At 41.5% G+C, this 26429-nt stretch overlaps 1 long non-coding RNA gene across 2 annotated transcripts in view; it reads right to left on the bottom strand.

The window, feature by feature from the left end:
- The window catches only part of LOC122461892, a 118421-nt gene extending 116914 nt beyond the window's left edge, over positions 1-1507 (bottom strand). Inside the window, exon 1 of one of the 2 annotated variants that reach the window (XR_006284137.1) lies at positions 1444-1507. This is a non-coding gene — a long non-coding RNA (uncharacterized LOC122461892). The remainder of the gene's footprint in view (positions 1-1443) is intronic. The other variant, XR_006284138.1, reaches the window with a different exon arrangement.
- Between the last annotated feature and the right edge of the window lie 24922 nt (positions 1508-26429).

The raw sequence follows: 26429 nt of genomic DNA, 5'->3' as shown, positions 1-26429 counted from the left end.
TCAGTGGTTCACAGTCATGCTGGAAGGACATAACGAGGGGGGTCCCACAGGGATCTGTTCTGGATCTGGTTCTGTTCAATATCTTCATTAATGATTTAGATAATGGCATAGAGCAGTGGTTCCCAAAATTGTTCTGCCGCTTGTGCAGGGAAAGCCCTGGCGCGCCGCGCCGGTTTGTTTACCTGCCGCGTCCGCAGGTTCGGCCGATCGCAGCTCCCAGTGGCCACAGTTCGCTGCTCCAGGCCCGCGCCACTTCCAGCAACTCCTATTGGCCTGGAGCAGCGAACCACGACCACTGGGAGCCGCAATCGGCCAAACCTGCGGACGCAGCAGGTAAACAAACCAGCCCGGCCTGCCAGGGGCTTTTCCTGCACAAGTGGCAGAACAAGTTTGGGAACCACTGGCATAGAGAGTACACCTTATAAAGGTTGCAGACAATACCAAGTTAGGAGGGGTTGCAAGTGCTTTGGAGGATAGGATTAAAATTCAAAATGATCTGGACAAACTGGAGAAATAGTCTGAAGTAAACAGGATGAAATTCAATAAGGACAAATGCAAAGTACTCCACTTAGGAAGGAACAATCACTTGCACACATACAAAATGGGAAATGACTGCCCCGGAAGGAGTACTGCGGAAAGGGATCTGGGGGTCATAGTGGACCACAAGCTAAATATGAGTCAACAGTATAACACTGTGGCAAAGAAAGTAAGCATCATTCTGGGATGTATTAGCAGGAGTGTTGTAAGCAAGTCATGAGAAGTAATTCTTCCACTCTACTCCACGCTGGTTAGCCCTCAACTGGAGTATTGTGTACAGTTCTGGATGCCACCTTTCAGGAAAGATGTGGACAAATTGGAGAAGATTGAAAAGATTGGGTTTGTTTAGTCTGGAAAAGAGAAGACAGAGGGGACATGATAACAGTTTTAAGTATGTAAAAGGTTGTTACAAGGAGGAGGGAGAAAAATTGTTGTTCTTAACCTCTGAGGATAGGACAAGAAGCAATAGGCTTAAGCACTGGAATAAATGGCTCAGGGAGGTTGTGAAATCTACATCATTAGAGATTTTTAAGAGCAGGTTGGACAAACACCTGTCAGGGCAGGTCTAGATAATACTTAGTCCTGCAATGAGTGCTGGGAACTGGACTAGATGACCTCTCAAGGTCCCTTCCAGTCCTAGGATTCTATGAAAATCTCTGCTAAGGGTTCAGCAAGCCACTCCTTCAGTTAAGGTGAGAGATCTCAAAATGCACGTTCTCAGAAACCTCCAAGAAGTCCACCAGCAAACCAGGGAAGACTGGACCTCTCATATTTGATACTTAGAAAGAAAAAAATAAACATAAGGCCTCTGTTATGTGTCATTTTAAAAAAAAGCACAGAAGGAAGTTTTTTAAAAAGTCTTTGTATAGCATTCATTCACTAATCCGCACATTGATGTTGACCTACCTTCTTGTGTTTGAACTGCTCCATGTATCATATTTGACTTGGACTGTAAACTTTTTCACATTGGGGAGAAAAAGTCACATAAATTTGAGATGGTGAGGACTGTTTACTAGACAAAGAATATTAATTATGTTAGCAGTAGATTAATAAGAAAATAATTCATAAAATCCATAATCCTTATATGATCCAAAGCCCAATGAAGTCAATGGGAGTCTTTCCATGGGATGACATCCTGGCCCAACTGAAGTCAATAGTATTTTGCCAGTGAATTAGATAAGTTCATGGAGGATACGTCCATGAGGTTATTAGCCAAGATGGTCAGGGACACAACCCCATTCTCCGTGTAACCCTAAACCTCTGACTGCCAGAAGCTGGGACTGGACCACTCGATAATTGCCCTGTTCTGTCATTCACGCTGAAGCATCTGGTATGGGCCACTGTCGGAAGACAGGATACTGGGCTACATGGACTATTGGTCTTACCCAGTATGGCCATTCTTATGACTTCAATGTTGTCATGATTTTTCAATCAATAACTTCAACAGGCTTTGGATCAGGTCCTTGTGCCCTAGCTGTTGGTACATATATGTGCTACATTACAGTAAGTGCTTTTAGTTATGCCAGTGCACCAACATCAGTAAAACATTTTTTTAATTTGATTTTTGGAATTCTGATGCACTGTTTTCCACCACGGCTTTTAATTCTATTGCTGGATTGGCAGATTTATAACAGCTCATTAAGATTCCCTAATGGACACACACAATTTCTAAAACAACATTTGCTCAATTATCCTTCCATAATTACACTAGATACAATTTTCCCTTGTCCTTCAAAAAAACATGTTACAGATTTACCCTGGAGAGAAGAGAACATTGTGCAAGATACATACTATATAAACTTGAGAAAACAATTGAGATCTTTCATTGTTTTGAAATGCTTATATTCTGAAAAGCACTGCATGCCTTCATGGCATTCTATAAATGCTACGTAACAATTTACTCTATCAACAGAATCACGTTCTTAAAATGCAAACCACAGTTTTGTAGTTAATATTTTTAGTGTGATTACCTTCCAAATTTAAAGTGAGGCAGACTTTATTAAAACCAATCAGGAATGTGATAAAAACTAATAGCAAATGCATGGTTCATTTATTTTTGCAACATGAGAAGAAGTCAACAAGTAAACATAAATACTAATGTTGCACTAATTAGCTGATAACATATCTGCCAAAAACCACCATAATACGTTGTATAGGATCTCACCCTGAATTTAAAGAACACTGTGAGCAAAGGCATGTTCATTTGAAAAAAAGCTTATTTAGGTTGGCGTAGTTTCCATGGATACAACCATCCAGAAATGTTAAGGCGGGTTTGTTTTCAAGTCAGAGTTGTGTTATGGTGTATCATTTTGATAGTCAATCTTCTGAAGTTTGCTGTTTGGATGAGCATGCCCATAGAGTTACATTCAATCACTTGATAAACGCTTAATGGAATCTGTTCCGTTTTACCATTGCAGGTTATTAACATCATTTGCTGTAACAACATTGTTTTGAAAAATGATTAATACCAAGTTATTGTGTATATACTATACATTGGGGTGTCTTCCAAAGCCCACTACAACTGATGGAAAGTATCCCATTCACTTTAGATTAGACATTAGCTGTTTCTCATTTTAAACAAGACATTTTTTAAAGTGAGTTTCACTCACCTAAGTAGCAGATCAAGAAAAGGGGTCTTCAGAATCCCATCAACATTGTAGCCAATCAAACTATATATTCACAGAAATCAGAGATGGACAGGAACTATTGCAGTAAGCCCATCGAGTCCAGCCATCTATCCATGGATGTTGTTTCCTACTCTATATTCTAGAGCTAGTCTAGTCTAGTCCTTAAATGTATCTAGTTTGTAGTTTTCAAAATGTCCCAGGTGATGAAACTTCCATAAGAAAACTCTTCAGTCTTCTATAACTCACTTTTGAGTAAGCGTTCTTGATACTCAGGCTAAATTTTTCTTCCCTTGATTTCATTATAGAACTCACTTATCTTCTTCTATATCATTACCCTTCAGAAATTTGTACACCAATATGTCCCCACATATTGTCACTCAGGCAAACTGTAAGTGTTAAAAGAAAACGAGTACTTGTGGCACCTTAGAGACTAACAAATTTATTTGAGCATAAGCTTTCGTGAGCTACAGCTCACTTCATCGGATGCATGCAGTGGAAAATACAGTGGGGAGATTTATATACACAGAGAACAGGAAACAATGGGTGTTACCATACACACTGTAAAGAGAGTGGGTAACACCCATTGTTTCCTGTTCTCTGTGTATATAAATCTCCCCACTGTATTTTCCACTGAATGGTAACACCCATTGTTTCCTGTTCTCTGTGTATATAGATCTCCCCACTGTATTTTCCACTGCATGCATCCGATGAAGTGAGCTGTAGCTCACGAAAGCTTATGCTCAAATAAATTTGTTAGTCTCTGAGGTGCCACAAGTACTCCTTTTCTTTTTGCGAATACAGACGAACACTGCTACTCTGAAACCTGTGTTAAGTTCCTTTAATATTTCCTCACATGTCAGCTCTGACTCCTTGTCATTTTTATGACTTCTCCAAGAATTCTCCCAATTCCTCTCTATATTGGGGTAACGAGATGACCAGCGATTAATGCAATATGCCAGGTATAATTTTACCAGTCAGAGGAAGAGATTAGATCCCAGACAGGATGCCTCTGCACAGTCCATCCAAAAATCACAATGGCTTTTTTGTTGTTGCATTTTTTTTGTACACTGCAAATATCTACTTAAAGTGTAGTTCTTCATCACTCTTAGGTCTCTTCTGGCATTATTGATATTCAGGTGTCTCTCTCCCAGTGTAGATCTGTATTTATATTGCTTTTTCACTAGATTTTTTAGCTGAATTGTTCCAAGCTACATCTCATTTTGTATTTCCCAGACCTATTCTAAGCTTCCCTATGCTCGTTTTACTATTTTTTTCCTGAACTCCACAGTGTTTTCAATACCTCCCAATTTAGTACCTTCAGTGAATTTCACAAATCATCAGGGAGGATGCTAAATAAGACCAGGCATAAACATTTTGCAGGCCTCATCTAGGCCCCTCTATCACCATTACCATTTTCTGACACAAATGATATTCCCCAAAGAATTTCTTTCAAAAACAATACTCCTTGGAAATACAAAAATGAAGGGTAAAACAGGTCAAAGCAGAGGAAAACTAAGGACACAAAATACCTGTTCAACTCATTTGAGCCATCCAGGTACCTTCCCAAAAGCTATTTGATTCATCTTGAATAAAAATCTTGATTACAATAAACTCAGTAGATACTGTACCCTGAATAATGTTAAAAAATACTAAAATACCAAACCTCAGAATAACATTTGATCTTTCATTGTCTACAACATATTCAGAATAATTACTATCTTTAATCAGAGATAGGCAAAGTAGACTTCACAATGACCAGAACATTCAGCTGCAGGATATTTGAATTGACTACTGTGCTTTTTGGTTATTGGCAGGAGGCAATTAATTCAACCAATTTTCAAGCAAAAGAGAACTGTTTATGCTACTCCTGCTGATGAAGCTTATCCAGGAGATATGTTAGATAACTGCTACTGTCTTTTGAAGAAATAAAATTAGATAAAGTTGTCATTCCCATTTCAAAATACTTTCACTTCAGTGATACTGCAGATTGCACAAAGTCATTCAATTATTTCAGAACCAGGGTTGTGTAAACCAAAAGAATAATGCTCTTAAGTTCCCAGGATAAGAGTTCTGTCAGTCCATGAATCTGAAGCTCTAAACTGACAATGTAACACCCTATTAGCAAATGGTAAATAATGAAAAGGACAGGTCAGTGATACAGAGAGATCCGGATCACTTTGGTAAATTCGGCACAAGCAAACAATGTAAAATGTATACATCTAGAAGCAAAGAATGTAGTCCAAAGAATGTGGGGGGCTTTCTCGTGGGAAGCAGTGACTCTGCAAGAGAGTTGGGGTTCATGGTGGATAATCAGCTGAACATGAGCTTCTGATGTTATGCTGTAGCCAAAAGAGTTAATGTGATCCTGGGATGCATAAACAGGGGAATCTCGAGTGGGAGTAGTGAGGCTATTTTACCTCTGTGTTTGGCACTAATATGACTGATGCTGGAACACTCTTTGAAGTTCTGATATATACAGTTCAAGAAGGATGATGACAAACCGGAGAAGTTTCAGAGAAGAGCCATGAGAATGATTAAAAGGACTAGAAAACAAGCCTTATAGTGTTTGAGAAAAAGAGCTCAATCTATTTAGCTTAACAAAGAGAAGGTTAGGGGTGACGGGATTACAGTACCTCCATGGGGAAGAAATACTTAATAATGGGCTCTTCAGTCTAGCAGAGAAAAATATAACATAATCCAATGACTGGAAGTTGAAGCCAGACAAATTTGGACTGAAAATAAGGCATACATTTTTGACAGGGAGGGTAACTAACCATTCCAATAGTTTGCCAGTCTTTCTTCAACTCTCGCTATCGCTTTCTCTGAAAGCCATCTCATAATACCCCTTTCACTTTCTCTTTTGTACCAAAATGAACATTCTATCAAAATATTTCAAAATTCCAATTTTCTCATGCTTCTTTTGGACAATAGCTCCAATTGTACTAAAAGTAATCCACAGAATGTTGATCTTCTGAGAGCATCTGACTCATTACTTTGTAGTTTTCTATTAGCTGGGCAATTTCTACATGCAATTACACTGTTTTGAATTCTCTGTATGCTAACGGTTATATTAGGTCTCATTAATAAAAAATATTGAGTAAAGATGCACTAAGACCACAGCTTAAAGGTCAGAAAAGAATATTAACTCTCCATTAATACATAATAGACATTCACAACATAATTTATTCTGCCCACAAATTTAAACTCATACCAAATATATGGCACATCTGCATTACCATCCCATACTGAAAAAAAACCCAGAAGGTGTTATTAATATTCTATTGGTATCCTGTAGTGCATATAACACATGCATTCTAGAAAAATGTAACTCAAAATTGAACTACCTTTAAATATATTTTTAAAGGTGAAGTTCATGTTTCTCACAGATATTGGATTATCAGTAGTAGAAACTGCTCTCACCAAAACCAATTTTTTTTAACAAAAGTTTGTGCTGTAGAAAAAGCTATTATCCATCTTAAACGAGCACACAACCTAACAAATATTGAACACATGCTGGATTTACATAAGATTCATCTCCAAATTCTACTGTATAACTCAGTCAAAATGCAGAACAGTGCTAATATTGACAAGTACGAGGATATAGTCCTCTATCTTTGGCTTCCAATATGACAGTTTCTATATCACCTCCAAGAAAGATCCAGACAACAAACTCTGAAATCTTTGCCTCCTTTTAATCATCCAGTAAGAGGTATTGGACCCTGAAATCAGACACTAAATTCTTATGTTCTATGTCCAATGCCTTTTTCATATCAATCTTGGGACTTGTCTGGGCTGTCACTGTTTGCTTCTCCAAAAGTCCTTTGAGAAGCTTATGGCCTTCAAAGCAAACTTGAATCTAAAACCATTCAGCTGACTTTTATCTGTGTCATACACATTTTGCAATAAGCAATTTCAAAGACTTCCATGGGAAAAGAGTCTAAAGTTCATGGATGCTAAGGGGTTCTCCCCTTTTCCAATTACTTTATTCTAAGCAATCTGCTTTTGTATCTCCAAGGGCACATCTTTACCTCTAAAGGTTCCCCCTCCTGCCCGGATGCAGCATTGCAGGAGATTTTGCCTCTAGTAGCCACTTTCTCCGCCGTCCCAGCTGATCTTATCTTACGATTCTCTCACTGGCTCTTCTGTGGCTCAGACCTCCATCCAAGTCACACAACAGTTCAGTTCCTTTCCAAGATTCAGCCCTACCAAAGGTCCCCCTCCTGGGGCTCGACTTCAATTCTTCCCCCTTGTTGGGGTACTGACCCCCCCCCCCCAAAAAAACTTTTCCCTGCTGTGGAGGGTAAGTACCACTTTAAGTGGTGTTTCACTCCTCATGAGCTTCTCTCTCATTCCCTGGTTCACAGACCCTAGGCTGGGGCTTCTCTCCATCCTAGGGCCCTACCACAGGAGTTAGCCCTGCTCCTTTAACTTGGCTTTCTGGTCATAGGCAGTTCCAAACAACCAGACCTTCCTCTAGGCCCTTCCCAGGGAGAGGGAACTCTCCCTAGCTCCTCTCCCCTGGACCTCCCCTCATCAAGTTACCAGCTCTATTTAAGTAGTACTCTCCCTGTTTTACATGAGGGCTGGCATTAGACACACTGGGGACCAGGGCAGAAATTAAGGAGGGGGCTCCCAGTCCGCCTCCCTTACCTACTCACACATTGGATTTCTGCAATGTTTCTGAAGCCAACGCTCAAGCCCAAGGGTTCTAGAACAACTTGCATGGTGGGGGTGCTGAGAGCCATTGAACCAAACTGTAAACCCTGTAAAACTGTAGACACTTCAAGCCAAGAGGTGCAGCAGCACCCCCAGCACCGCCAGTTCCAGCACCTATGTTTGAGCCCCGCCATTTGGGGCCCGCTGTGGCATGGCACCCTGGGCAATTGCCCTGCTTGCTACCCGTAACACCAGCCCTGTTCATCACAACAGCTGGGGTCATTTTCTAATTAAGCCCCAGTATACCAAGCTGGGGTCACTAACTAGCAGTTATGTTGCTAGCTCATCCATCAGGCTGAGGGATAGCTGTTAAATCAGCTCAGGTTGACTCAAAGGCCTGCCAGCCTGTGACAGTATCTCTGGAAAGCATGATACTTTCAGCATTTTCTGATCAGCTCTACTTAGTTATTGAAATCAAAATGTTCCATGTCAATTTCAGCAGAAATCCATCTGACTTGACAGGTTTCCAACAGAACCATGCCTGCCACTCAGGTATCGAAATCTGCCTGTAACTCATCTGCCCATCTCCTTGGTAACCCATTTGGTGGGTTACTGGGTAGCTTGACCTAGCAGCCCAGGGAGCCCCCACTCCCAAGCTCCTGGCTCCTTGGCAATCCAGGCTCCCAGACAACCCAGCAGGTGGGAGCTGGGGCTCCCCAGGAGCTATGGGTCCAGGAATCACAAGCAGCCAGTTCCCACCTGGCTTCCCAGGCTACCCTGTCGGAGAATGGGTAGGCTGCCCAGCTCCCTGGCTGCCAAGTGGGTAGCCAGGCAGCTGTTCTGCAGAAATTGAGGGGTGTTTTCATTACTCTACAGAATTAATTTTTTTTTCAAATGCTAACAATTTGTCACAGAGCAAAAAAAAACCATTTCAGCTCAGCTCTGTAAGTAATTTCATCAATATTCTTATTGACTGATTGATTCTTAATGTACAAGAAAAGGCGGGAGGGGTTCATTGGCATTTAGGCTACAGTTCTCACATGGTGAATGCAAATGACATAACAGGAAAAGACGCTCTACTGCTTTTCATAGAGAGAAAAATAAAGGCCCTGAATCTCCTGTCATTTACTCTGCTGTTAATCAGAAGTGACTCCAGTGAAACATTATTTAAGACACAAAATTAGAGACTGTGGCTGAAAATGTCAGATTTTGCCAAGTTACCACACACAATGGTGTCTAAAGAAAGCTCAGATTTTCCTTAGACGTAAGAAAGGAAATAACTCTTGGTAGCTATATGGTAACTGTTGTCAACTTTTGGGGGTAACCAATTGTGACAAAGTTCCTCCTCTATCTTGGTGGGTCCTGTGCTTATTGGAAGATTTGCTTGCCTCAGAGATTCATGGCAGCCCTCAGTTTGGCCTGGCTCAAATCTGCCGATCACTCAGATAACCTCATCACTGGCCAGCATGGAGAAAAAGAGAAGAACAACTCCCACAGTCTCTGCTGATCCACCATGTAGGGCAGGAAACAGCCCAGATACCTCCCCTCTGGTGGAACCCACAGTCCAAGTCAACCCCTCCTGCGTCTGATCAGGAGTTGGGAGGTTTGGGGGGAACCCGGGCCCGCCCTCTACTCTGGGTTCCAACCCAGGGCCTGTGGATTGCAGCTGTCTAGAGTGCCTCCTTTAATAGCTACATGACAGCCTACAACTCCCTGGACTACTTCCCCATGGCCTCCTCCCAACACCTTCTTTATCCTCACCACAGGACTTTCCTCCTGGTGTCTGATAACGCTTGAGCTCCTCAGTCCTCCAGCACCACGTCCTCTCACTCCCAGCTCCTTACGCGCCCCCCTACTAACTGATGGGAGGTCCTTTTTAAACCAGGTGTCCTGATTAGCCTGCCTGCCATAATTGATTCTAGAAAGTTATTAATTGGCTCCAGGTGTCTTGATTAACTTGCCTGTCTTAATTGGTTCTAGCAGGTTCCTGATTGCTCTAGGACAGCCCCTACTCTGGTCACTCAGAGAACAGAAAACTATTCATCCAGTGGCCAGTATGTTTGCCTTCTACCAGACTCCTGTACCCACTCGTCTGGATCTGTCACACAATGGACACTGTGTTTCATGACACCGTATGAAATATGTAACATTTTAAACACTATACCAAGAGAAGTGATTGATTTCACAATATTTAGAATAAGCTTATTTACAGCATATAAACTTGGACAGGGGGCACTCACAAGAGGTGGGTGCCACCCCGTTCCAATAAGACTTTCATATTTTGAAGGAATCATCTATTTAAGTGTTTTTGCAGCTGTTGTGTCACGTTTTCATGTGTGTCACTTCAGGCAGAATCAATCATGTCATTGATGGCATTAATGACCTATGAGAAGTTTCTGGCTTGGGATGTCCTTTTGAAACTGATGTCACATCACATAACATGATGGACAAAACTTGATCTGATGTTTTATGTTATAACATCACAGCTTAAAAAGAGTAGGAATACAGCTGTTGTTTAAGGGGGCATAAAAAACATCTGAACAACAAGGTGTTTGGAAAAATCTTTTCAGATGATTAAGACAGTGCCATGGCTATTAAAAAATTGCTATTCCATTACTGTAAGCTCTGGAGCCAGTTGAAAAAACATGGACTTTTTTTGTGAAAAGTCTCTTTTTTTAATCCAAAATTATTTAAATTCATCTTTATTCATGCTATATTAAATCCTTGATGGGCCTCTCTTTTTGAAAAGAGAATACAAAAACCAGAAAAACAGAAGATTTTGATGAACAAAACAATTAAGTTCTGGAAGAACCCAGAAAGACCATTGTGGATATCTGCCGGCTCTGCACAGACTAAGTTGACAATTTCATCAGCATTGTATAAAGATCTCCAGCTATATTTTTAGACCAACAAGGCCTAATGAACACTCCAAGACGGATCATGACCTAGAAAGATCCACATATGGAGAGGCACTCTGAACAGATTTGTCCCCAATGAAGCAGAAAATGGTGGGGAAGGGCAGGGCTGCCCAGAGGATTCAGGGGGCCTGGGGTCTTCAGCGGCGGGGGTCCTTCCGCTCCGGGTCTTCGAGGCACTTTGCCGAATTGCGTCCGAAGACCTGGAGCAGAAGAAGAGGCGGCAGGTCCTTCACTCCGGGTGTGTTCGGCGGCACTGAAGGACCTGCCACCAAAGTGCCGCCAAAAACTCTCGTGGGGGCTCCTGTGGGGTCCGGGGCAAATTGCTCCTCTTGCCCCCCCCCGGGCGGCCCTGGGGAAGGGTTAGCCATGGCATCATGAGAGGATCAATGGGCAAGCCAAATGGGGAGCCAGGGAGGGGTCATGTATTGCCCCTGGCATCCTGCAGAGAGAGCACCTCAGGCAATATTAACTTTTCCTCAGAGGCCCCTGGCTCTGGGAAACATGCCCTAGAGGGAGAGAGTGGGGCCAGGGCAACCCTACTGCAACTATGCAGTCAGGGAGCTGAGAAAAGTTGTACACATCATTCCTGGAGCAAGTGTCTCTGAAGACAGCCTTAAACCCTGCAAACCCCTCATGAGTACAGTGACTAAAATCCTGGCTGCTTCCATAAGAGGGACGCTACCTGGTGTCCAGAGGATTAACTGAACTAAAGAGTGACAGGAAATCTCAAATCATTTTCTTCCTCTTTTCCACACCTCTTCCATCTTTTCCACACATGGGTTTTCCATGGGAGGATATGATTTGGCTTTCAGTCATTTGGATGTTTCTCCTCCCAACTAGTGGAAATCACCTAGCACCTGAGCCGGCCATGTCATGACTAATTCCTTACTCCATGAGTAATATTTTTCTTTTCTAACTGGTTTATTACTACTGATTATGCACTGATAATGCAATTTTCACCAGGCCACTTTTACCCTTTTCCCAATATTAGGGACCTGTTTTTCCTTTAACTGGCTTTGGGCAGGACATTTTGTGTATTCATTCTCCTGTAATTTAAGTACATTCTGTGGTCAAAATATCACCTTTGTCCTATGCAGCAGCAACCGTAAGCAAATTCATTTAAAAACAAGGTTACTAAGGCAACAATCATGTCAAAACTGGGCTGAAGCCAGCCACGTCAATATAAATATCATCCAAACTCATTCATTTAAAAATGACCCTTATGTCAATTACCAATACTCTCCCCTTGGACTTTTTGATTTATTGAGGGTTTCAATCCATTAGTTCAGTGTTTCCCAAACTTGGGTCGCCGCTTGTGCAGGGAAAGCCCCTGGTGGGCTGGGCTGGTTTGTTTACCTCCCGCGTCCGCAGGTTCAGCCACTGCGGGAAGCAGCAGCCGGTACGTCCCTCAGCCCACACCGCTTCCCGCAGCCCCCATTGGCCTGCAGCAGCGAACCGCAGCCAGTGGGAGCTGCAATCGGCCGAACCTGCGGATGCGGCAGGTAAACAAACCGGCCCGGCCCACCAGGGGCTTTCCCTGAACAAGCAGCATCCCAAGTCTGCGAAACACTGGTTTAGGGAGTTGGGTTATATAGTTTTGCAAGTATGTTGCTCTCTGTTTCAGTTGCCAAATTCCTAACATAAGTTGCATTCTGCAACACCTTATAAGCGTGTTATAAGTATTTTAATCAATATAACTTGCACCATTAATAATATTTTAAAAATAAATACTATAATAGGATGGACTCCAATAATATTTAATTCTTCCAATCAATTAACTGGTTTCAAAATGTAGCTGATTTGTTTAGTAACCTCATGCAATTATTCACCCATATAAAGAAGATGAACTGAGGTTTATTTCAAGACAAACTATAAATGTAAGTTCAATTTTGCGATAGGTATTATAAAAATCAGGAAGCAACATCACAGCCTCATCACCAACCTTTGGTTGGCTTTCAGTCGCCACCGGGATAAATTTAGGTACTGGTCTGAAAGACTGTACTCAGGGAATACATATCTATGGGTTTATGTCAAATTGGGAGAATATCTAGTGGGATCCTGCAGGGGGTCAGTCTTGCTTTGGTACTGTTCAATATTTCCATTCAAGACTCGGCTAATGGAGTAAAGAGCATGCTTATAAAATTTGACACCAAGCTGGGAGGGATTGCAAGCACTTTAGAGGGCAGGTTTAAAATTCAAAATGACCTTGACAAATTGGAGAATTGGTCTGAATTCAGCAAGATGAAATTCAATAAAGACAAGTGTAAAGTACTTCACTTAGGAAGGAAAAAAATCCAATGCTCAACTACAAAATGGGGAATAACTGTCTCGGTGGTAGTATTGACAGAGAGGATCTGGGGGATACAGTGGACCACAAAAAGAATGAGTCGTCAATGGGATGCAGCTGCAAGAAAAGGCTGATATGATTCTGGGGAGTATTAATAAAAAATGTTGTGGGTAAGACACAGGAGGTAATTATCCTGCTCCACTCCAGTAGTTCTCAACCAGGGGTCTGGGTCTCTCTGGGGGGGGCCATGAGCAGGTTTTAGGTGGCCGCCAAGCAGGGCCAGTATTAGATTCACTGGGGCCCAGGGCAGAAAGCCAAAGCCCCACCATGCAGGGCTGAAGCCAAATCCTGAACAACTTAGGGCTTGTCTACACTGGCACTTTACAGCGCTGCAACTTTCTCACTCAGGGGTGTGAAAAAAACACCCCCCTGAGCGATGGAAGTTTCAGCGCTGTAAAGTGCTAGTGTAGACAGTGCACCAGCGCTGGCAGCTGTGTTCCCAGCACTGGTAGCTATTTCCCTGGTGGAGCTGGGTTTTTTAGAATGCTGGGAGAGCTCTCTCCGAGCACTACGCCACGACTACACAAGCCACGCAGCACTTTAACATTGCCAGTGAAGACGTGCCTTTAGTTTTGTGGGGCTCCCTGTGGTGTGGAGCCCTGGGCAACTGCCCTGCTTGCTAACTCCTAACCCTGGCCCTGGCTTTTATATGCAGAAAAACAGTTGTCAGAGCTGGGGGGCCAGGGAGTTTATATAGCATGTTGGGGTGGGGCCTCAGGAAGAAAAAGGTTGAAAACCCCTGCTCTACTCAATACTGATGAGGCCCCAGCAGGAGTACTACATCCAGTTCTGGGCGCTACAATTTAGGAAGGATAGGGACACATTGGAGAGAGTCCAGAGAAGAGCAACGAAAATGATAAAAGGTTTAGAAAACCTGAAACATGAGGAAAGGTTGAAAAAAATCTGGGCATATTTAGTCTTCAGAAAAGAAGAAGTGGTGACCTGCTAACAGACTTCCAATATGTTAAGGGTGGTTATAAAGAGGACTGTGATCAATTGTTTTCCATGTCCACTGAAGGTAGGACAAGAAGTAATGGGCTTAATCTGCAGCAAGAGAAATTTAGATTAGAGTTAGGAAAAACTTTCTAACTATAAGGGTAGTTAAGAACTGGAATAGGCTTCCAAGGGAGGTCGTAGAGTTCCCATCATTGGAAGCTTTTAAAAACACATTGGACAAACACCTGTCAGTGATGGTTTTGGTTTACTTGGTTCTGCCACAGTGCAGGAAACTGGACTTGATGACTTCTCAAGATCCCTTTCTACCCTACATTTCTATGATTTATCAGCACAGTTTAGAGCTTTCCACATAGCTGAAAACATCCTTAAGTAAAAATATGGAAATGAAAGTTTTGCTGATCATGATTGTTGACAGCATTTGATAAAGAGACAAACAGACTTAGAGCCAATAGCTGGAAATCAGTTTATCAGAATAGCTCTCTTATGTAATTACTAATAAACTGTAAGATGACATGACCAACTAAGCTTCTTTTGTTTTGTTTTTAGTGGGAGTTAACACTGAGTATGCCAACAATATACCTGGAAAAACAATACCTATAGTACAGTCACCTTTTCCACTCACCACATATACACATTTTATAAGACTTGCGTGGTGACTCTATGAAGTAACATCTGTCCAGTGCTGTTGCTTACGATAGATTCATAGTACTTATAAAATGCACGAAAAACAGGCAAGAACAATAATCAGGCTACTCAGGTAAAAAAGCATATTGCTACCAAGAATTCTTTTAACTTAATACATCTGTAGCTGTTAAGTTCCATATATATTTGACTCAACTACAACAAAGCAAATATCTCCTAGCCACAATCCCTAGCATTCAGTGACAGCATTAGCAACAATCAGTCTCAATTTGGATAGTTCTCCTACCAGTAGGACAAATGCTGCATTCTCTTTTAGCCTCTCATAATGTCATCCAGATAGGAAAAAGGTAAAACGTAATTTTCATGTAACACAGTCAAATTCAGAGGTGTGTAATATGGCGTAAGTGCATGTGAGTAGTTTAAGGGAACCACAGTTACCAATATGTGAGTTAGAGAAAGATCTTGCACTGTTGTAAACTTTCTAAACTGAGAAGCTGGAGGAAGGCTCAAGGTGACTTAGATCTTGGCTTCTTTTTTTTTTTTTATTAAACTTCACACCTTTGTACGCACTCCTGTTAAAAGTTCCTGTTTCCTCTTTAACATGTAGTTACTCCAACTTAGCCTCCCTTAGAAACTGAAGATTGAATTCAGAAATGGACCGGAATTGTATGTTACACACTGCTAAATTGGTGTAGGATGAAGTAAGTAGATAAGCATAACTAAGTCTAAAATAGACAAAGTTTGTGTGGTGAATATATGGGGGGGGGGCAGGTTTGGCAGAAAATTTACATTACACCAACTAAGACTCCCTGTAGACTCACCTCTGAATTTGGCCTAGAGTTACTTGTTTAATTGATTATTCTGAATTGAATATAGGTCAGAGGCATAATCCCCCATGAGATACTGTTTGAATCCATTTGTCCACATACTTCTGAAAGCACCTGGCAGTTTGCGAAGCATGTGAACGATGTGGGGTTGACCTGTAATAATTTATGAATTCTGTATGTGACCTGGTTATTGGATTAGTTACTGTATGGCTATATTGGATTATTGGAATTTTTATATGCATATGATGGTTTAATGTCAGGTGGCTGGGAAATAATCAGAAAGGCCAGATAGATAGGAGTGTTAAAATACCAAACTGCAACTGCTACCATGCAACTCTCAAACTCTCAAAGGTTTGCTCAAAAAACAACAAAAATCAAAGCTTCCAGAACCTGCTTATTTGTTAGTCATAAAGGACAGTTCTTTTCTATAATAATATGTAACAAGTGTTTCAAAACTCCTAAAGTCACCAAAAACAATTTTCTGTTGAGGGACTACTGGAATGCCAATTCCTCCAAAAGTTGTGATTAAACATTTACAAATTGAACACGTCTCCAAGAAGCCATGGAAAATCTGTGAAAGACATCCATCCCACTAGCATCTGCTGATATCTTCACATGTTGAATTACAGGTTCTACATGCAATGTGTGTTCTTATTATTCATCTGTATGTAGTACCCCCAAAAATTAACTTCATAGACCAAATGTGGTCCGTGAACAATTCCCGGAGCGTTGATTCAAATAATTTTTTTTTAATTACTGAACTGGAATTTTCCATTACCCCATAATTATGGTACTTCAGCTGCTAAAACAGATTAGTGATGAGCAATGTCAAAGTATAATTATGCAGCCATTAGGGAAGTAAGCTGACTCAAAAACAAATTCAAAGGTGCTAAGCCCAAAGAAATGTCCCAGAAAGAAGGCTGATTTTTATATAGACAAATTACACAACAAATGGGCAACTGGACTAATTCTCCTCCCAGTTACCCTAGTCAGTGTAATTCAGGAGTGACTCCACTGAATTTAGGTACTAGTTTTACATCACACCGCATGAGAGGAAACTCAGAATTCCCTCTCTCATTCATAGGATTTATCTGAAAATTCAATGACCACATATTTCAGAGTAACCGCATAAACGTGAAACAAGAATACAAAGAAGAATGCAAGGGAAAGGAGTGGCTCCCGTGTGAAAAAAACTAAATTACTATAGAAAAGGAGTACTTATGGCACCTTAGAGACTAATAAATTTATTTGAGCAGATGCTTTCGTGAGCTACAGCTCACTTCATTACTATAGGTAGCTGAACCCCCAGTTTTGGCAGTTTGGTTTTAGGAGCATCTCTACTTTAAGCGAATCCCCTTAGCAGGAGTAAATCAGATGAGGGATTTGGAGGCAAAACACTCTCATTAAGACCAATTATTTAAAGAAATGGTCTGTAATATACACGGAGGTAAAAAACTGAATTATTTTGTCTTCCACTGCACTATTTTTCCATGCTCCAACTGACTAAAAAATACACCACCTCTTACAGCAGTTAGAATGATTAACTGAAATCCAAAGTATCCCCCCAGCTGCTTTGTATTGAATACATAAATACAACATGGCCTACTGTCAATCTTGTCACAAGAGACAAACAAGTCTTGAAAAACCTACTTCATATTCAAGGATCAGACACAGAACTATTAGCTACTTAGTCCCCGGTTCTAAAATTAGAAATCTGGTTATAAAAATAAGTGCAATACATTTATTAAAAAATGTTCCTAATTGTGTTCACTTTGTTATTGTTTGGAATTCTTCCAAAGGGAAGAACTGAGCAACTGTAGGTTTCACTTGCTCACAGCTGATTCAGATGTAAACAAGGGAGAGATGGGAAACTTAAGAATGATTCAGTTCACTCACAGATGGGGAGGATTTTTAAACATGATACACTGAGATTTTCACAATATTCTATATTTTCCAGTCCATCAAGAAACAAGAGACATTCAAAGATTATTGCTCTTATCTGCTGAAAGAGCCAGTTTTGGTTCACAGAACTATACCAACTAAAATTTATGTTCTAGTAAAAACACTTCACCTTAAAATGATTTTAATGACAAAATGCCACATTTCCCCCAATCCCTTCAAACTGGAGAGTAGAAGTAATGTGTCAGTATTCAGAGTAGTGTTGCTGTGTTCAAAAGTTTTCTGTTTCATTGCTAGTGATGGCATCTGAGTCAACAACTATAACCACAACATGAGTTCAGTGATTTCTTTAATCTAACTGCTCCCATCAAATCGGGGGTGTTGACAGTACTTACCTGATTATTGGATGGAAATTCACAAAAGTCATATAAACAAAGATTTTCCGAGCCTGGGTAAGGTGGTCACTTGATCCCTGTGGGATGAATGAAGAGTAAGGAATGGGGTTAGCTCAGACACCAAGCAGATCAATGGCCACAATACTGATGCAGCCCCAGTTCCATGGTCTGAAGCTACTTATTATACTATGTGGCATTGTCAGAGCCTACCAAGGGAAATTAGTGGAGAATGTTGCAAATCAAAAAGGAAAAGAAATATATATAAAGCAAATCCTAATGTTGTGCATGACAAAATCATCATGGAGAGAAAGCAGTAACTAATATTTTATGTGAATGCATTCAATAACCCAAACTCTTCTGAGGACCAGAAGCCACCTAGAGTGAACCCAAAAGAGACCAGGGAGTATTCATGTCCATTGCAGCCACAGATACACGTTTCAGTGTATCTTCACAAGTGTCTCCATCAACGGGCCGGCTTACAGAGTCTTATCTACAAGTTCCAGCTGTCTTCCCCAAGCAGAGCCCCCAGGGGAAGTGGCAGTTCAAGTGTCCCCAGCATTCACTAGAAGTGAATTTTCTCTTGGCACAGCAGCCTTTTCATTAGCCTTGGTTCCTTTTTTCATTCATTCATCGCAAAAGAATCATGTGATTCCTAGTCACGCCCATCCTTGCTTTGTCTGAGCTCTTGATAAGATCACAGTATAAAGAGCTCTGTATCCAGGTTGTATACTATCGCTATTTAAATAAGGCATTTTAAAGCGAATGAATGATCCACAGGCTTTAGGGGTGAAACTCATTGTGACTTCCATGACCCATCCTGGAGATGGAGGAATTAGGAGAAAACTGCAAATACAAACCCACACAGGGGAGCTCAGGGTCCTCAGTATTAATGAGCCAAAGTCACAGGTGATAAGTAAGATGGTTTAAGTTACACATTTACCAAAGGGTAACTTGAACCATCATACACATAACCTGTGTTCAGCTAATTGACATTAAGATGCCCCAGTCATAGTATGAGTCGAAGTGTGCAGGAGTCTGAACTTGTGTTAGAGACATGCCAATTAGCAGGAAGAAGGTATAAAGAGGTACAAGGTTCAGTAGACAGAGGCCTACTTGAATTTACACCTACTTCCATATTCTAGTAAGATGTTACTTCTCTCTTCCAACTGCTCAGCATATATGTTATTCCACCTTAGACTCCCTTCTACTCACCCAACACGTTTTGCATCGTCCATATCTTTCGCAGCCAATTACGTATCTGTCTATAACCTATAATTATAAGCCCAGCTATCTTTTTCTGACTATTTCAATCAGAGCTGCTAGGTGCTGATGTTTACTTATTTAATTATGTTTATTAAAAAACTGATGATTAATTATTATTTGTATTGTGGTAGCACGTAAAAGCCGTAGTCCTGGACTAGCACTCCATTGTGCTAGGTAATGTTCCACGTATCTAAGCAGCAAAGTCTTGAAGCCATCAGTTCACCTTGCAGAGCTTGATTACCTACCTATTCTTAATATTGTTATTCTCATTCTCTCGCTGCACCCTCTGTTTGTTGTTACACCCACTTGTTGTGACTTGTTTTAAATTACATTGTAAACTTCTCGGGATTTCTTTCTTTCTGATTTGTACAATACTTAGAACAATTGACCCTGATTATAACCCAGGTCTCTGGACCTTACCACAATACAAACAATTCGTATTAGTTTGTGAGTTGTGAAAAAAATCTAAATAGGCTATAGCAATAGTCTTCAAAAATAAACATGTAAATTACATTATAATTATACAGTAACCTTCAAAATACATGGTATTAGGCTTGCAGCAAAAGTTAGTGGGTAAAATCCAGTGTTATGCAGGAGGTCAGATTAGATAACCATAATGATCCTTTTTGCCCTTAATTTCTAAGAATACAATTCACTTGTTAATAAAATTCAGCATGCCAGTGTTTTACATTCACTATGTTTCTCATTTAGTTGTAGTAGCACGTTCTATGACCGCTCAGAATTCTGCAGATACCTTCATTGTCCACAATTAAATAGTATTCTTCTCTAGGGATTGTCATTGATATTCTAAACGCTAAACATAATATCACTGTAAATTAGAGAGTTCATCTACATGTCCAAAGCCTCAATCTCTTAGCTGTAAGAAAGGGTATGCATTGGCTTTTAACGACTAAAAATATGTAATATTGGAAACATGTTCTAAGGATAATTAAATTTCATTATGTAAACAGTTTAGTATATGTACCAGATTTATCCGAAACCAGTGTAAAAATAATGTTGTTGCTCAGCTTAATAACAAATGTGCTGTATGTACAGGATACAAATCAATATTGTGTGAAAATCTGATGGCTCTCAATGTTTTTTCATCTCTCGAATACAGGAACAAAAAACTCTACCAACTATACATATGAAAACCTATATCCTTCCTAAATGAAACAGCTTTGTGGCAAAGTTGTCAGTTATGTGCCAGAGGAACTGAGAAGACAGCTGCGTCCACTTTTACATGGGATCTAGCTGTCATTACTGTGCTAGAATAATAAGAATACCTTGCCTGTGGTCTGTTTGATCTCTGCACGCATAAAGGCCTCCCCAGGGAAGCTCAGAGGACAGAGAGAGCAGGATTTTGCCTAGAGAGGTATTCCCCAAAAGCATATTCCAGCAGGAGTTTTGCCTACTCAGGCATTAATTCCCTAGAGGCTTTTTCCCCTAATAAAATAGCATATTTATGATACAATCATTTAGAGGACTTTAAAAGGTGTCCTATTTGTTTGATTTGTGGTAGCTTTTTTCTTTTTAATAAAAACACTTCAGCACAAAATGGTAATAACCTTGGGACTGTCTAATTTCCCCCACAGCACAGGCTAGTTTGTTGGTGCTTCTCAGAGCAGAGGACTAGGGTTAATTTATTCCCTAGTAGCAATATTACCTCTCCTCTTCTGGAGTTTTCTGCAATTCCAACTGTCACTGACTCTTTTACTCTAAATGTTATCCTCCTGTGCCTTGATTACATTATTCTTTATCCATCAATGAATGCCAGCTTTTAAATAGTTATATGGGTCTTTACCAAGGATCCAGCTCCTACCAAAAAAACCAAAAGCTGCTGGATCCCATGAACTCTTCATTACATTGACTGCAGGACTGACCCAAATTCTGCGTATATGATCGAACTGCCCATTGATTCCCACACAAGGATGCCGTAACTTAGAGCAATCCCTAAGGATGCTCTAAATTGCACTGGGAGCTAGGTAGACCACAAGGCAGACCCATAATTTGGAGGACACAAAGGTGGCCTAAAGCCACCCTTATTCCTCCTGCTCCCTTCCAGCCTGTACTGCCCAGAATCTGGCCCTAAATACCCAAGTTGGAATTTGGCCAGCCACCACACATTAACTTACAAAAAGTGCCAAGGAGCCCTAATGACAAGTGGCCAGCCAAGGTATTAGTTAGAGTCTCATCTAAGACAGTGTCTCCAGCAGCACAGTGCCGTTAATGCAACCTTATGACATTCGTTCAATACCAACTGAGTAAAGAATGCCAGAAACCCCTTTTTTCTGCACTACCCAAATTTTCTTTGAAGCCTCCATTCTACCATTAGATACATATTACCTGTACAAGATCCAAGCTGACGGGACTGAACCTAAGATCTGACAGAATCACAGTTCAACGTGCTTTTCTTATTTGAAGGTGCTATACTTGACATTTTGCTTTCCCTTAAGGCACATCTCTACAGATCTTACCCTATTAGTACAACATCAAATTATATTTTACTCTTTCCAACATTGCCTCCTTTGAGTAGTATGTTGGCATGTTCTCAAGAGCTGTTAAAAAGGATGCTAGTGTAGAGTACAATGTTCTTACTGACACGTTTGTACATTTTTTCCATCATGGTCTCCTTGTAATTAAATAATGTCATAGAAAACTATATTCTATGCAAGGGCCACGTGGTAGCGATATGCTAAAGGTGCTAGGAACCTGGCACAAGTGTGATTTTTATGTAAATATAAACTAAAGCAAATAATAATCTGACACCGTGACCATGTTGTAGGCCTGAGACCTCATAACCCCCACCCCACCAGCTATTAAACCAGCCTTGGGAGTTCACCACTAAAATTGAAAAAAGGAATTTTCTGCTGATGATAAAGCACCCCCACCTCAGGAATGTCCCTCACGAGAGTCATAACCACCAAGGTTGTAAAGACGCTGGAAAATTAGGGAGGATACAGAAAGAGACTCAACAAATGGTAAAATAAGCTCTGACCAGCGTTTTATCCTGACCATCTGCACAAATAGAGAAGGTCACAATTAAGTTACAATTTGGGCATGAAAGATAAAATGTAAGGAACTAGGGCAGCAAGGAGGACACATAGGTGCCAGTGCGTAATTGGTTAAACTTTTTGTTATTTAGGAGTGTGGGATAATGTGATAGGTTTAGTAAATTTGAAGGAGGGAGCTAGTTTTACCTATATAATGTAAATGAAAAACAGTGATCTTTGGGAACCACTTCCGGACTGCAGTTCACCATCAAGCTGTTGGAACTCTGACCCCTCTGCATGATCGTGACTTGCAGAGGCATCACCGGGAACCCCCAGATGAATTAACCCTGACTGGCTATCAGGTGAAATTTGTCTGTATATTGGGAGTAGTGGGCATAAGAGATTTGCTCGGTATACGTATTCTCGGTGGGTTGCTAATAAATAGATGTTTAGAGCACAACTGTGTAAGGCTCCTTCACTGGAAAAAGGTTCCACAGACGCATAGAGCCCTGAATCGCAAGGGAAAGGGCAGGTACTTAAATTGACCAGGTTTCTTTCTGAGTCCCCTGGGTAAGGATAGGTGCCTTACACGCTGAGCCCTTGGAAGGGAAAGGGTGGGGGTGCCCTACATTGACTGGGTCACGCTCAAGAGCCCTCAGTAGGGTATATGCAGGGGACCTTAAATTGAGCGGGTAACAATGTAATATTACAGCTTTTCTTTTAGCGGTTTTGAGCTGCACTGCGTTACATGGAGTAATTCCAGCCCAAGATTTATGTGACTGTACGAAACATATAAGGAGCACCAACCATAGCCTCCTTGCAGTTATTTTCCTGTAAATTGGCATGGTCCCTATTGGGGGGTCTAGTCATGTTCCCAGTGAAGTCAATGACAACTCTCCTACTGGCTTTAATAGGAGCAGGAGCATGTCCATCATCAGAAGACGGGTTGTCTTCTGAACTAAATGCTTTGAAAAAGTCATGGTAATAAACAACAAGAGAGCACTTTCTACAGAAGCAGTTTAAAGGAAGTTAAATCCCAAAACTCTTTGCCAATGATCTCTCATATAAAAAAAATGACACCAACAAAGCTGTGATGATGACCAGACATACCTAGGTCCCCAATAAACACTTTGTCTCTCCCAAGAATAAAGTCAAATCCTGTTCACTTTCCTCATGCAAGCAATCCTATTGAATGAAACTTCCTACTGAACTTCACACAGAAGTGTGTGCAGAAAAGAGGAGTCCATATGAGATCATCCTGCTCAGCAACCGGGAGGCAGGTGGTGTGACATCGTGCAAGAGCAGAAGGAGGACTTAAGAAAGTTAACACAAATAAGATGATACGTTGAACTTCTCGACAACACAGCTAGTGAAGCAATCTGCAGTCAGTAATCCCTGAGCTGCTGCTGCTCTGCTCTTCACTCCCCCATGCCAGTGAATTACATCAGACACCGGAGACCCTGGCAAGTGCAGTTAATAGCACAGCTTTATTTAACTAGGGCTCTGGTGGCTCACTAATGGAGATGGCCACCAGACATCATAGGGCAGATTGCCAATAACAATGTCACATACTGTGCTTCTCCCAGGTATCTGTTGTATCACTGATGACAATTTATATGGGCTCCTAACAGGCTTAAACAGCACCTGGCTAACGTGCCTGAAAGACACACATTGTCAGTGAAATGTTGGGGCGCATCGTAGCTTGGAGCAGAACAGCACTGAAAGGCAAAACAGAACACATGCCCCTTCCTGGGGATGCTTCTGCAGAGAGACCAAGTGCCTATTATTCTTCTGAATGAAAAACCACCAAGACTTCACTCACCCATCTCTGCACTCTGCACAGGGGTGGCTGCAGGATGGTGGGAAATGATCTGCCTTTCCAATTTTAGCTGTTGGGTTCAGTTTATTACAAGCTGGCTGAGCAGTAGCAAATCAACAGCCTACACTAACTGGAGATATTAACACAAATGGTCAGACAAATATGCTCGTATTTCAAAAGCTCTGAAGAAGAGCTCTGTATAAGCTCAAAGGCTTGTCTCTCTCACCAACAAAAGTTGGTCCAATAAAAGACATTACCTCCCCCGCCTGGTCTTTTTAATATCCTGGGACCAACCCAACTACAACACTGCTATTGTTTTGCCATTTAGTTCAAACCGATATAATGTTTTTAATCACTACCAAGCCCCTTCTGTGAAACATAAGTTTTTCCTCAGCCACCTGCTAATTCTCTCTCTCTACAATCAGACTTTTATTTACAGCTGTGGGTTGTCCTCCAATTATAAATTTAAATCGCTATAATGCAGTTCATTTTTTTACTTCTGACTAAAGACATATAAGCTCAAAAGAATTCCAGGCAACAGTTAATCAGATCTGCATTTCTTTATTTAACTACCAGTACAAGTGCAAGACTTAAGCTTGTGACAAATTCTTTGGAGTCAGATTTTTATATTTAACTAAAGGGTCTTTAAAGACTGCTCTCTATTTTTAAATTAAGGACACTGAAATTTCCTGATTTCATTAAGAGTGTTGTATGTAATTTTCTCTTCCAGCCAGTGGATTTATACCAAGGATGATTTTGGACCAACAAATCACTACAGTATGGCTAATACAAATTTTAAAAGATTAATGATCTAAGTTAGGAACTCGGTCCCGTGAATTCGTTACTAATTGCTTTTGCTGAAACCTGCCCTTCTACTCTCACCATTAAATGGTCCATCTTTCCCATAAAGCAATCTGTGACTGATGCCCATGCATGTTTCAGAGCTTTTAAAGTTCTATAATCATTTTTTCAACAATGGAATTTGGCTGTTTCGTCTTGAGCATCATAAACTATCATTAGTCAGTGTCTAATATTTTGGCAGGCAAGAAAGGACATTTCATTTGGTCTGTTTTCACATCAGGAAAGGAACCATTTCTGAAATTATTACCATAAGCAGAAGTTTTAGCAATTATAACCAAACAGCAGGCGTATTAGCAACACCTTTGTTCGAGTACGAAATGAACTCGGCAGATTCAGACTACTTCAGAGTCTGCCTAGTGCAGGGAAAAATTAACAGCCTTGGGTTTAGATATACAGTAGTTAATACAAGAGACAAAATACATTAACCAACTGCCTTGCATTATATCCCAATTGATTCTGCTGAGCGATAACACAACTGGGTCTTTCTCGGACTCTCAGCAATAATATTCCCTCATGTCTGACAAAGGGACCATTCCCCACATTAGAGGTCATCTGCCTTCTGTAAAAGAACAATTCCCTCCAAAGAAAGCATGAAAAACTTTCAAGCATTTTTAAATGCATGACAGTTGAAAGTGAAAAGTGAACAGATCATCATACCATATACTGTTATATAACATGATTTTAAGTCAATCAGTTCAATTCATAACAGTGTTTACTTCTGATGATGTAGGGAAATCTCTCTCATGCTGCAGAAGATGGGTAGAATCCTGCAAATCTGCAGGTATCTGCTTTATATCCGTGGACCATTTCTGCAGATACCAGCACGGATGCAGATACAAATTTTGTATCTGCGCAGGGCTCTGACAGTAAGAGCAGGCGGGCAGCTGTGAGGAACCATGGCTCAGATCCTCCACCTGCTTCAGGCAAAGGGCCTGGGAGGCAGGGACAGGGGCTGCTCGTGCCCCACGCCCAGGGCAGGTGGAGGGTCCACCATGGCTCCCCACATCTGCCAGCATGTCTCTACCTGACCAAGCTCTGGATGCAGGGGTGCCTCGGAGCCTCAGCCCAGCCCCCAGTGTAGAGCCCTGCAAATCTGCGGATATCCGCAGATGATTTTTGCGGATGGATCGGACGCGGATACACATTTGTAAGGGCTCTAAAGATGGACGTCGGAAGGGCTGCAAAAGTGTGGGGGAGGGGCAAGCCCCCATCACCAGCCCCATCCTCCCAAAGCCCTTGAGGGAGTGCCCTACCAACAACCCAATCCTCCCAGAGCCCCTGCCGCCCCACCACCAACACCAGCCCAAATCCCACCCTCCTCACCCCCTGAGGCCTCAAAAGAGCCTCCCCGCCCCATCAGCCCAGGCCTCTTGGAGCCCCAGCCACCAAACCCACTCTTTACTTTACCCTTCCTGCTGGTAAGCCTGGGACCCTTGGGTAGCGGGTCCATCCTGCTTCCTAGACCCGGCCAGTCCCTGGCACTGAGAGGAGCGACCACCATGTTTTCAGTAGCAAGCAGGTAAAGGCCCAGCTGCCGGCACAATGCAGAGTGGGTGGCGGCCAGCCAGACCAGGCCATGGCACGCTCCATCCCAGCCAGGTTTTAAAAAGTGGAGGGGCATGGCCTCCCATATATAAAAAGAGGGGTGGGGCAATGGCCCTTTGCCCCCCCTCTCCAGTGCCTATGCT

Source organism: Chelonia mydas, chromosome 10 (assembly GCF_015237465.2).
Source record: "Chelonia mydas isolate rCheMyd1 chromosome 10, rCheMyd1.pri.v2, whole genome shotgun sequence".
NCBI lineage: Eukaryota > Metazoa > Chordata > Testudines > Cheloniidae > Chelonia > Chelonia mydas.
The sequence above is the reverse complement of the archived record's forward strand: the minus strand, read 5'-3'. Positions and strand labels throughout refer to the sequence as shown.